At 39.3% G+C, this 14,308-nt stretch overlaps 1 protein-coding gene across 10 annotated transcripts in view; it reads right to left on the bottom strand.

The window, feature by feature from the left end:
* The window catches only part of NRXN1 (neurexin 1), a 1,474,530-nt gene that overhangs the window by 1,237,100 nt on the left and 223,122 nt on the right, over window positions 1-14,308 (bottom strand). The window lies entirely within an intron of this gene.

Here is a 14,308-nt window from a genome sequence, read left to right as displayed (position 1 = left end):
AAACTGGCTTAAAATTTTTGTGTATGGCCGTTCCAAGAGCCAACCCTCTGATTGCTACCATGATTTCTACTATGGCACCTCCTATAACCTGACATTCTGTCCTGTAGTCCAGAACAGTAAACTGTTCTTCATCCACTCTGTCACTTTGGGTAACCCTTCATACTCATACAAACGGGCACAAACTGCACCCATGGACCACACTGACTTATAACATGGTCTGATGGTATTTGTTGGGGTGTCATTGTTGGGGTGTCTACTGTGTTTTTATTTTTTTTTTAATTAATCAAATATGACAGAATTTGCATGGATCCTTCAATGCATATGACACCCTTAAAGGGGTATTCCAGGCAAAAACTTTTTTTTATTTATCAACTGGCTCCGGAAAGCTAAACAGATTTGTAAATTACTTCTATTAAAAAATCTTAATCCTTCCAATAGTTATTAGCTTCTGAAGTTTTCTGTCTAACTGCTCAATGATGATGTCACGTCCCGGGAGCTGTGCATGATGGGAGAATATCCCTTGCATGATGGGAAAATATCCCCATAGGAGCTGGACAGCTCCCGGGACGTGAGTCATCAGAAAGCAGTTAGACAGAAAACAGCAACTTAACTTCAGGAGCTAATAACAATTGGAAGGATTAAGATTTTTTAATAGAAGTAATTTACAAATCTGTTTAACTTTCCGGAGCCAGTTGATATATATAAAAAAAAGTTTTTGCCTGGAATAACCCTTTAACTATAATCATAAATGCTCTGTGTGTCTAGAACATGACCACGGAAAATAAACCAAGATATTTCTTCTTGAATTGCAGCAAATAGAGATCATAAAAAACACCAAAGTTAAAAACATATATAGCTTTTTAATATGCAATGAATAAACTTTATTTGCTGAAATAAGCTTAATTAGCTTAAAGGGGTACTCTGCTGCATTTTGTTCCGAACACTTGGAGTGTGCGGCGGGGGTTGTGATGTCACGGCCCCACCCATAGACTTACATTGAGGGTGTGTGTGACATCACAAGGGGGCATGGTCATGACATCACAACCCCCGCCGCCCGCATTCAGGTGCTGTACAGAGATTGCGGGGGTCCCTGCTGCAGGACCCAATGATCAGACATCTTATTCTTAGATACATAAGGATATAGATGGTACATTGGGTTTTTAAGAAGTTATATATGATGCAAAAAAATTGTAAATAAATAGGTATATATATATATGGGTCGGCTTGTAAATTTAGTGAAAGAAATTCAGAGTAAATGTGGTACATTCGTCTTTTTTATCTCATGCCATGTCAGGCTTTTAATTCAATAGAGTAGAATACAAATAATTATATTTAGTCTAAAGTAAGTTTAGAGATAAGCGGCACACGGATCAATTAAAATCTCGGCCTGCAGTCTGCTTGTTTGATTCAAAAGTCATTTATCTTCTCATATACTCAACATCAAATATCATTATGACTTAATTATAAAACAACTTGAAATGAAAAGACGATTCGCTGAACTGGATACTTCACATAAGAAAAAACCTGGGGGAAATTAAATGGCAACAAGTTATAGCGCAATCGAAAATGTGGTAAAGTATTGGTTTAGAACAACATGATTATGAAAATTATACCATCGAATTACAGCATTAGAAATCATACATGGGTAAGTCAAGCTTTAATTGGAAAGGTGATATCCTCAAGGAGGCTTCTTAAAGGGAAATTCCACTTAGTATTGCAATCCAAAATTTAAATTTACAAAATAAGTAAAATCTCTTTAAAGATCATTTTATTCTATCCTCTGTGCACAAAGAATGGTAAATTTTTGCATTTATTCTTTACCAGATAGTGTTGCATTGTGGGAGCTTACACATTGTTAGAGCTCGGCTGTTAGGTCACATGACTGTCTGGGAAGTGCCGATACAAAAAACCACATAAAGATTCCAAGAAGAAGCCGGTAGAATTTTTACTGTCACTTTGGGCATGATTCCAGGGATAAACAACATAATGTTTCAAATCAATATAGATGAGTAAAGTAGCTGCTCACAATGTTATTTAACTTTTTATGTATTTCTCACATTAAAAGGATGTTCAACAGCGGATCCTATCATTAAAGGGTACTCCGCTCCTAGACATCTTATCCCCGATCCAAAGCGTTGGGACCCCCGTGATCTCTGTGCAGCACCCAGCGTTCATTTAGAACGCTGGGTGCGGGTGACAGGGGTCATGACATCACGGCCACGCCTCACGTGACGTCACACCATGCCCCCTCAATGCAAGTCTATGGAAGGGGAAGTGGTAACCACCACGCCCCTCCCAAAGACTTGCATTGAGGGGGCGCTGTGTGATGTCATGAGGGGCGTGTCTGTGACGTCACAACCCCCCGCTGCCTGCTCTAAGTTTTCAGGACAGAATGTTCCAAATGCTGGGGACAATATTGGAATTGAACCCTTTAAGTTCAATTTTAATACTTACTGAGATTGTACCAAAAATACTTATTACCACCAATTTCAGAATTGCAAGCCTAATATATGTTGTGTATGGGGGTCTCCTGACTCTTCCCTGAATTTCAACCTCCTGATCATTTTGTTTGTGGGGAGATAAGACAATGTCAAAAGATTCTAGTAGCAGATTTCTCCACCCATTAAGAACATCTACACACTGGGCTGACCTAGGCATGCATGTGTATGGAAGAATCAGAGGAGATAGATGTCAACCCAATGAAGGTTCAGCTGACAGCTATATATTGTGTATAAATCAGCTTTAGTTAAGGTGGTCATATGCTTTTACGATGGTTGCCGGCTAAATAAACAAACAGCTATTTCTCTCATCCATCCATATACATTAATGTCCATCTTGACCAAATCTGCATGTGATCTCTATGAAGGGGATGGGTAAGCCACATCTGGACAATCTGGCAGTAGCTTACCTGTCTCAGAACAATGAGACCATGCAGTGACATTTTCTTTTTAAAAAAGGAACAAAAGGGACACTATCTAAGTGTCATAACTGTGGTAGTGTACCAAGGAATAGAATAAAAATAAATAAATAAAACACCAGGTGAGATTGGCACACTCACCTTTAAATGTTGCCTTAAAACAGGCACAAGACTGATGATTGCAATGTGAGTGTATAATTCCCTCTATGTGTTCCTCGTGGCTGCTGAGCATCTTTCCAGTCTGTGGTGTCTGTTTGGTCAGAGGTTGCGCCTATGCTGGAGTAACTTTGCAAAGTTAAAGATGATGATGCTTCATGAGCATGTCAGTTTGAGGACATGCATCATGTATATATATAAAAGTTTAAAAATAATGAATTTAGAACTATATAACGAATAAATAATATATATATATATATATATATATATATATATATATATATATATATATATATATATATATATATATATAAAGGGGGAAATTGTCTGCGCAAGAGGAACTTGGCTGTGCTGGATAAACTGGAAAACACAACTGCTGCCAAAGTGCATGCTGCAGCGATAAATGAGGAACAATACACCATATGAAACAATATACATGTGATATATAAAGCGCATAGATGGACTAGCAGACTAGAAATGTATATAATATATCATATCACACTTGTGTACATAAATACCGTAGATACATATGTGCTACAATATTCAGGTATCAGTTTGAATGTCATTTAATATAAAAAAAAACATCAGATGATGTTATACATGATGATGGAAGTATAAGGATGTACCTCTACCTCAGCTCAGTACGAGATAACAATTTTGATCCATTTCCGTACCTGTCAGCCCTTCTGATGTTGCCGCTTGTCATTTATTACCAAATAATAATTAATTTCATTGTAAATTACATAATATAATTTATGCTTTTAACAGTATCACTACCGGGATGCGGGGTCAAAGCCGATACATCACATCCAGCAATCAAGTGACGTCATCATTACGTCTCATCTCCTGCACTTAAAAAAACATGTATATGTATATAAAGAACATTTTTATGTCCTGTTGTCATGACCTTATGAAGCAAGGGACCCCTTGCGAATGCGTTGTCACTATCATACAATAAAAAGAAATCTTTTCCATACGCTTCTGTACCAGCATTTTAGAACCCCAAACCGGGACCTATTCACAAATATCCTACAAGGCGCCCCATATGAAGCATCATCTTTTACCTGCTGGACAAGGACTTTGCAGAGTTACTTCGGCATCAGCGTAACCTCAGAACAATGTTGTCAGGAAGATGAAATCCAACATGCCCAACACTTCTCTCCCCCAACACCATCTGTAGACAGAAAGTTCTGCTGACTTTTGTCTTAAAGGGTAGCTCCCACCAACCTATTTTTTTTTTGCTAGCCCGTTACCCCCCCCCCCCCCGCCCCGCTACGGCACTAGCCCGTTCCCTCCTCCCCCCCCGCGCCCCGCATACCCAGTTCCCTCATTACACTTGCAGTTACTGCAGAGTCCGGCAGCGGGTGTGCAGGGACAGCGGTGGCAACGAGGCGGCGGCGATGTGCGGGAGGAGTGGCCTCCCAGCCAGTGGCCGGGGAGCCAATGCACTTGCTCCCTTCTGTCTGATTGACAGGCAGGGAGTGAATGCAGCCTAACTGAAAAAGGACTGATTGCCACTCCAAAATCAGTCCTTTTTCAGTGGCCGGTTTTTAAATGCAAATTAAACCTTTTTAATGAAAAAATAATAATAAAAGTATATTAGAGATATGTTGTAGTACATAAGTACTACAACATATCAAAAAATAAAGTTGGTGACAGTGCCCATTTAAGTGTATGGACATTCTCAGAGAACCTGGTAGTAAGTGTTCAATTCCCCTGCAGCACCTCTACAGGAAACATTAACTATTGCACAGTTTCTCTTGAAGTCAAGTCTGTTGTCATAATATGGGGACATGCCATGTCCTCCATACAGAGAAAGGCTAATTTCTCCACTGCTAATATATATTGAGATCATGAAGAAGGGTCTCCCTGCTTATAATTCAAAATGTCCTGAAAATGGGTTTTCTAAATCAACTTATTGTTAAAAGATTGTTTACAACAATCTAGCCTTTGGTCTATTTTTTGTGAGTAACTCGGGAAATCCTATGGTTTTGGGCCTTCTTTAATAAGAAACACTATAGCAATTGGTGAACTGTGCTGGAATACGACTTATTTGTGAATATGACTACCAGGACCCTATGGTTTGGATCCCTCTCAATAACAGACACTATATTAATTCTAAGTGAACTATACTATATTAAAAATTATCGTGTAATTCACCACCACTCTGTAGACACCCATAGTGTTATATATTGATAGGTACATCCATGAAGGACACCCATTTTTAGTTCCTAAAAATTTCGGGTTGCTTGTGCACGTAGGAATCTCAGTGTTCATATTTTTCTATTTATTTTTTTAAAATTATCATGTTTTCTTTATTAAAAATTTGTTTAATACAATCACAGATCCAGACAAAAGACTTGATTTGCATTATAGGATGGTGGGAATATTTCCAATCTTAATAATTACTTACAATTAGTTGGAAGAACCCAACTAAGTCATGACCACAAGCCCAAAAAAGTAACATACAGACTTATTAGCACATCCATTGTAAGGATGGGCTAAGAAGCCCTTATTTTCATGGTGCTGTCAAACTGTCAGAAGTGAGTACTATAACACAACTAGATGTTACTTAAGAAGTGCTCCTGTCATTTCATCTCCTCTCGTATTATAGATAGGAAAGTGCACTGTACTGTAGTTTCAGAGACCATTAACTCTAATACACTGGTTTGGAGAGCAACATACACAGAACATTCTACAGAACCATCAATTACAGTTACTGCTGGCTTCAAATATTAAGTAAAATAAGAAAATTATGCCCTTAAAACACCATGAAACGCTGCACTCTATTAAATAAGCACAGAATATACATTAACAATAATTAGGCAATAATTCTAAGCAATTACTGTCTGGTTAAGAGCAGTTGTTTGAAACTATTTTAAAAAGTTCCTCACATAGATATAACAGGTGAAAATATTCAGTAACAGAGTTGGAAGAAATATAGAAATCAGAAAACTTTATAAAAATAATAACAATGATCAAAAATTATTATTTTTTATTGTTAATTCTTATTTCATCCAAGGCTGTGCATCTCCAATTGTAGCAAACATACTTGAACATGTTAACCTTGGTGCTAATGGATTATTCATACAGTAGTTTGTATCTTTCCATTGTAGAACTTTGAAACATATTATGCTGTGCAACATAAGCTTTATGAACATGCTACAAGGCAATGACTCACTTAGGATGAGTATTTGTTGCCAAAACTAAAAATAAATTATCAGAAAAAGGGGACAACACAGTTGTTCAGTGGTTAGGATTATTGCCTTGCTAGGCTGGGGCTCTGGGTTCAAATCTGACCAGGATAATTTCATGCGTAGAGTTTTTATTCAGGGGTTTCTTTTGACCGCCATAATCTCTGTACAACTCTGCGGAATATGTTGGTGCTATATAAATGAATAAAATAAATAACAGGAGAAATAGAATATTCCCTACATACTTTCTCACCCTTGACCATACACTCATGGAATTTGGCTTCAGAAATGATCTAATGGTACATGATAATTTAACCTTATGGCCTTTTAAATGAATGACTTTATAGTTGGTGTTGCTAGCACTGGGCACAAGGGGCACCATATGCCTGCCATTGTCCCATTAAATTATATTTGCATCCTCCTCCTCCAAGCTATCTTGTCAGTCCATTTACAACCATGGGTTATACTTTCCAAAAGCAAAACTTCCATCTACATAATGTTTCTAACACCTTGTGGATAGTAGCCATTACTTTATTCCAGTAAATTTTACCTATATATACACATTGCCATAATTGAATTATCAATGAATATGTATTTGTAGATTGCAAACCCTCGTGGGCAGGGCCTTCTCTCGCTCTATATCAGTCTGTAATTTACTGTTTCTGGTCCATTGTACCTGACAATAATAATACTAGTATATGTTAAACGAAATACAGTTTGAATAGATGTTCTTTAATTAACATTAATTCAGTTTTTCACATATAAATGGTGTTTAAGCACAGTTAGACCTCTGGCACATGGCAACTATATTTTACAGTAATTGTAAAGATACATCCACCATTAACCCCTTAAGGACTCAGCCCATTTTGGCCTTAAGGACTCAGACAATTTAATTTTTACGTTTTCATTTTTTCCTCCTCGCCTTCTAAAAATCATAACTCTTTTATATTTTCATCCACAGACTAGTATGAGGGCTTGTTTTTTGCGCGACCAGTTGTCCTTTGTAATGACATCACTCATTATATCATAAAATGTATGGCGCAACCAAAAAACACTATTTTTGTGGGGAAATTAAAACGAAAAACGCAATTTTGCTAATTTTGAAAGGTTTTGTTTTCACGCCGTACAATTTCTGGTAAAAATGACGTGTGTTCTTTATTCTGAGGGTCAATATGATTAAAATGATACCCATTATTATATACTTTTATATTATTGTTGCGCTTAAAAAAAATCACAAACTTTTTAACCAAATTAGTACGTTTATAATCCCTTTATTTTGATGACCTATAACTTTTTTATTTTTCCGTATAAGCGGCGGTATGGGGGCTCATTTTATGCGCCATGATCTGTACTTTTTTTTGATACCACATTTGTATATAAAAAACTTTTAATACATTTTTTATAATTTTTTTTTTAATAAAATGTATTAAAAAAGTAGGAATTTTGGACTTTTTAAATTTTTTTTCGTTCACGCCGTTCACCGTACGGGATCATTAACATTTTATTTTAATAGTTCGGACATTTACGCACGCGGCGATACCAAATATGTCTATAAAAAATGTTTTTTACGCTTTTTGGGGGTAAAATAGGAAAAAACGGACGTTTTACTTTTTTATTGGGGGAGGGGATTTTTCACTTTTTTTTTACTTTTACTTTTACATTTTTTTACATTTTTTTTACACTTGAATAGTCCCCATAGGGGACTATTCATAGCAATACCTTGATTGCTAATACTGATCTGTTCTATGTATAGGACATAGAACAGATCAGTATTATCGGTCATCTTCTGCTCTGGTCTGCTCGATCACAGACCAGAGCAGGAGCCGCCGGGAGCCGCACGGAGGAAGGAGAGGGGACCTCCGTGCGGCGTTATGAATGATCGGATCCCCGCAGCAGCGCTGCGGGCGATCCGATCGTTCATTTTAATCGCGAACTCCCGCAGATGCCGGGATCTGTATTGATCCCGGCACCTGAGGGGTTAATGGCGGACGCCCGCGAGATCGCGGGCGTCGGCCATTGCCGGCGGGTCCCTGGCTGCAATCAGCAGCCGGGATCAGCCGCGCATGACACGGGCATCGTTCCGATGCCCGCGGTTATGCTTAGGACGTAAATGTACGTCCTGGTGCGTTAAGTACCACCTCACCAGGACGTACATTTACGTCCTGCGTCCTTAAGGGGTTAATATATTTATTTCTGTTTACAGCTCCTATGCAGATCTATGCATCTCTATGGTAAGAGACTACAAATAAACTCTAATCTGGCTCTCATACTCCGTTTCATCTGTCCCTTACTACTAGTGTTGCTCACGAATATTCGCAATTCGAATATTATTCGCGAATATCGCATATTCGCGAATTCGAGAATTTCGCGAATATAGCGCTATATATTCGTAATTACGAATATTCGTTTTTTTTTTTTTTTTCACAGTACACATCACAGTGATCACCCCTCTCTGCTTCCAGCTTGTGTGGTGTAAAGAAGGCTGTAATACTACTGTGTGAGACTGGCGAGCGAAAATTCGCATATGCGAAAATTAGCATATGCGAATTTTCGCATATGCGAATTTTGAGTATGCTAATTTTGTATATGCTAATATTCACATATGTTAATTTTCGCATACGCGAATTTACGCATATGCGAAAATAAAACGAGAATATGCGAATATGTGACTATTCGCGAATATTTGGCGAATATGCGTCCATATATTCGCGAATATTCGCGAATTCGAATATGGCCTATGCCGCTCAACACTACTTACTACTTGTTATCTGCCAAATCTATGTAAGCAAGAAGTAGAGAGTATGACTACATAAGGTTTGTTTGTTGTCTGTTACCTTGAAGATACATAGGTCTGAAAGAGTTGTTGAAAACTTGAGGAAACCTTTTATTTTCGATGCATATAGGACAATAAAAATGTAAATAGGAAAATATAGATAGTCATTTATTTTTAAATTTTTTGCTTATCATGTTTTTTTTTTTTTTTATCATTTATCTTGAGATCAATGGAACCAGGGTTACTGACTCTTAACCTTATTTATTGCATTAGACTGAAAAAGTATTAATATTTTAAGTGCTAAGGGACAGTATTATCCTATATTCCATAAAACCAGGTATAATTATGCTACCTTAATGGATGATTTAGTATGGTTTAGCATCCTCTGAGAATGCCAAGGGCACTTCATTCTAACAAGGTCGACTGTCTCCTGGTAATGGCCACCTAGTCTGGTGTTGCAACTGTATCCATCATTTTTTATGACACAAATACAATGGCAACTTGTTAGGTTAGCATTTCCCAGAAAAATAAAAAAATATGCATTAAAGGAATAACAATGAAGCCATTTGTAACATGCTGCATTAAAAGAGACAGGAAGGCCATGATTGGCACATTAAAATTGCTTCATCAGTATACGCTACTTTTAACAGTAAAAAGGATTTAGGACTAGGAGACCATTAAATATTTCCTTTCATGATTTATATTACAAACATGTAGTTTTAGAACTGTGTTTATGTATAATAGGATTAGATGTGTAGTGACCTGAAGCCAAAAACTTCAACCCAACCCAGTCCTCATGGGCCCACCAACAGTCCAGGATTTGAATTTTTTTCCTGTTTTAACTAAAGTAACTAAAAAAAAAAAAAAAACAGAATGTTAGTGGGCCAACTGTTGTAAAGATTCTGTTGCAAAAATTTCCAGAATTTTTGATGGTAAGCTTAGTAGAACTTTTCTCAAATGAGCATGAACAAAAAAGGGTACTCCAGCATTTGTGATGTTATCCCCTATCCATGGGATATGAGATTACAGTTAATCTATCCATTGGGACCCCTCTCATTCTCCAGAACGGTGCCTGAATATTGCAGTACATGGAGTGCAGGGTTGACATGTCCCTCTCCATGTATTCTCTATGGAAGCACCATAGAGAATACATGGAAGGGGCATATTGACCCTACACCGTGCATAGGTGGATTCAGGTGCTAATCAGGAGATTGCTGGGGGTACAAGTGGTCAGACCCCCCACGATCAGACACGTATCCCCTATTCTGTGGATAGGGGATAGCATTAAAAATTCTGGAGCATGATTGTACATTAAGAGGCATGTTTGCCTAATACAACCCCCCCCCCGACTGTATAGTCACACCTATTGCCTTATATTTACTCCCATTATTAAAATTAAGTACATTCCCAATTTGGGGAAGTGTTGGACAAATTATAAAATCACATATCAAGCTACTGCAAAAAGGAGTGGGATCAGGGTAGCATGAGTGACTTAAAGGATATATAACATAGGGAAAAACGTATCCCCTATTTTTAGATAGCGAGGGGATCGATTGCTAGGACCCTCTGTGATCTCCTGTAGAGGACCTCGACTTTCCCTCGGAGCAGCTGTCATGGCTCCCTGCACGAAGCTGGGGCCGCTACGCCTCCTCCATATATCTCTATGGGAATGACATAGATAGCCGAACGACTATCCCACAGAGATAAATGGAGGGATGTGGCAGCCCCCACACACGGGGGTCATGACACACCGCTCCAGGGGCCACCGTAAAAGAGATTACAGGGGAGTCCCAGCGATCAGACTCCCCACAATTTTAAACTTATCCCCTATCCTTTGGATAGTGGTTATGTTTTTCCTAAAGGTTTGTCTCCTTTAAAGGGGTTGTGCGTTGCCCTGACTTTCAGAGCTCCGCTCACAGCGTCCGGGAGTTCATTGCTCCGAACGCTGTGTGCAGGCTTCCGTGTTCGCGGCCGCCGGGTGTGAAGTCATGCCTGGCCCCTCGTGACGTCTCGCCCGCCCCCTCTTGCGGTCGCGCCCCCTTCCCATAGACTTTTGTTGAGGGGGCGGGCGAGACGTCACGAGGGGGTGGGCGAGACGTCACGAGGGGGTGGGCGAGACGTCACAAGGGAGCTCCGAAAGTCAGGGCAGCGCACCACCCCTCTAAATGACTTATTGAGGGTTGGCTACAGATCCTCTTAAATATGTTCCTTGCTGCTATATCAATAATTGTTTCCCAACCAGTATTTTACTACAGCATAACATTTAAAGACCAATGTTCAGCAACTCTGCTTTTCCTTTCTCCTTGAGAAACATGCAACAAGTCCTTCCATTAATGCAAGATATGCTAGATGTATTGAAGATAATGAAAATAAATCTCCATCAGTATAAACAAGGACGTCAGCTGACATTGGTGGAAAGAAAATTAAATCAAATTGCAGCAATTATAAAATAATAGGGTCAAAGATGACATTTTAATTTTGGGCCTATAAATTAGAACTAATGACTTCAGACAAGTTCTTCCTGATTGATGAGATACAATAGCATGTCCAAATTCATTACTTTTAGAACAACAAAACAGGGATTGAAACGGCTCTATTTATTATTGGGAAACTTACACTATGCAGGCGCTGGGAGTAATGCTAAAGCCGATATCTCCTCATGTTTCATTTCTGCTGCCCTGTGAAAAGCTTATTGATCACTTAACCTCAGAAACTTTGCACGTACGTCTAAGTGTATTGTCTGGAACTTGCGTTATAATGAACTAGCGGCTTGTTTTAATAGAATTCTGTAGAGAACACATAAAGTTTTACATTTTCACAGACCTGACTTATTGTATTTTTTTTTAAAGTCAACCTCTAAGCAGAGACTTGGTGGTCATGTCAAGATGTAACTCACATCAGTCTCCTTCTTGTACATCCTCTGTTCCTCAATAGGAGAAGTGGACTAAGCCGCTGTCAGACTTTCTGGGGGCAACTAATCCCCCTTTTGCTAAAAATAAGAAATAAACAGTACTTACCTACTCCGGTCCTACCTTGTTCCCCACTGTTACCTGCTTATAGCTGGAGTAAGGGCCCTGTCTGTCTCAGACAGTGATTGTCTGAATGGGCAGGTCCTACTTCAACACAGTGGGGTTGGAGAAAAGTAAGTCACTTTTCTGGTAGCTGTGGGTGACCGGGATAAGTATTGTTTATTTAAAATTTTTAGAAAAAATTCCCTTTTTCTTCTCTGCATTTCAAAAATCCTAACTTTTGTTTCTTTAGACTAAGTTGTAAGATGGCTTGTTTTGGCAAGCTGCCACGCCCCCTCCCATAGGCTTGAATTGAGGGGGCGGAGCGTGACATCACACAGGGGCGGGCCGTGACGTCACAATGCTCGGGCCCCGTGATCGCCAGCAATCAGACCCGGAGCGAACATGCTCAGCGGCGAACATGCCCAGCGGCGGGACCCCAGCGATCAGGCATCTTATACCCTATCCTTTGGATAGGGTATAAGATGTGTTAGCGCTGGAGTACCCCTTTAAGGACCAAGGGTTTTTCCGTTTTGCGGTGGGCTCTGGTGAAAACCAGTGGCACCTTAGACTCTGCTCCCTGGTACAGTCAGAGTCATCTGCCACACAGGTCCAGCGGATCTATATCCACTGGTGCTCCTGTCTTCTGAAACGTGAGTGTTACATATATGTTTAAAATAGTCATCTTCTGGCCCCTATAACTTTTTTATTTTTCTGCGTATGGGGAAGTATGAGGGCAAATTTTTTGTGCAGTGATCTGAATTTTTTAACGGTACCATTCTGTGTTGGTTTGACTTTCTGATTGCTTTTTATTCATGATAGAAAAAAGTGACAAAAAATATGCCATTTTGGATTTTTTTTTTGCGCGTACGCCAATTCACTGTGGGGTTTAATTAATGATATATTTTTATTTTTCAGACATTTCCACATGCGGCAATACCACATACGTTTATTTTTATTTTTATTTACACTGGTTTTTTTAAGTGGGAAAAGGGGGGTGATTCTTACTTTTATTAGGGAAGGGGTTAAATTATCTTTATTAACTTTTTTTTTCCATTTTTTTTTGCAATATTATAGCCCCCATAGGGGGCTAACACACTGCACACACTGGATCTCAGGCACGGAGCAGTCATTGAGCGATTGGACATGCAGGAGCAAGGTGGAGGATCCTCCATGTGTCCTCCAGCTGTTTGGGACACCGCAATTTTGCAGTGACGGTCCTGAACAGCCAACTGAGCTAGCCGGGGGTAGTTTACTTTCACTTTAGATGCGGCCATCAACTTTGAACGGCACATCTAAAGGGTTAATAGCACGCGGCACCGTGATCAGTTTTGCTTGCTATTAGCCACGGGCCCCGGCCGTTGTTAGGCTGGGCCCAACCCACTATGACGCGGGACCACGGCGACATAGGAGGACGCCCTGTGTTCTTAATGGGTTAAAGGTGTCTGCGTGGAGTTGACCTTGCAGTTCAGCATTCTCCATTACTCCTGTGATAGAAGACACTGGAGCTTTTGAAACTAAGATGTGATGCCTACTTCAACACTCTATAATTTCACTCTACAATTACTAGATTAGGAAAACTGTTTTACAAGAGTAGACGAAGGACACGCTATATCCTCACTATGGCTGGCATCTTCAGAAACAAGTGACTGTAGAAAAAGATATGCTATTGGCATACAGTATATTCTAGATAGCACTCTCTTCATATAGAGGATAGCAGCATGATCTTAGTTTAAAGGCCAGAGAGATTATCTTCTGTGCCATCTGTACAATTGGCTGAAATTCCATTCTGCAGTAGGAGTTATCTTTCAAAAATAATTCAACATTTGCAAAACCAACAAAACACCCACATGTGACTTCTTTCCAGTAAAAGGTTTCGTGATGATATTTACTTTGGTGAAATCTAATTCTTCATGCTAAAAACTAAATTTAGTTTTGAGATTCAAACTCCCAACTTCCTACCAAAGTTATCAGTGGTAAAGGAAAGACTTTAGGACAGGTTAAAATTTGGGAAGATCAATCTGAATTTTTAAGTCTTATTCGATTTTAAAGTCTACATACGATTTTATTTAGGACCGCCATTTCACACAACAGTCTTAGGCAAAAGACCACTGGTGTGAGATGCGCCAGACATCGTTGGCATTGTCCATGCGCATGACTTTGAAATCTATGCCAGCTAGGAGCTGAAGTAGATTTCTGGCACAACTTAAGCCAATTTTTTTGGCGTAAGTTATGATAAACTGTCCACTAAGCCCTTCTT

Source organism: Hyla sarda, chromosome 3 (assembly GCF_029499605.1).
Source record: "Hyla sarda isolate aHylSar1 chromosome 3, aHylSar1.hap1, whole genome shotgun sequence".
Classification (NCBI taxonomy): Eukaryota; Metazoa; Chordata; class Amphibia; order Anura; family Hylidae; genus Hyla; species Hyla sarda.
The sequence above is the reverse complement of the archived record's forward strand: the minus strand, read 5'-3'. Positions and strand labels throughout refer to the sequence as shown.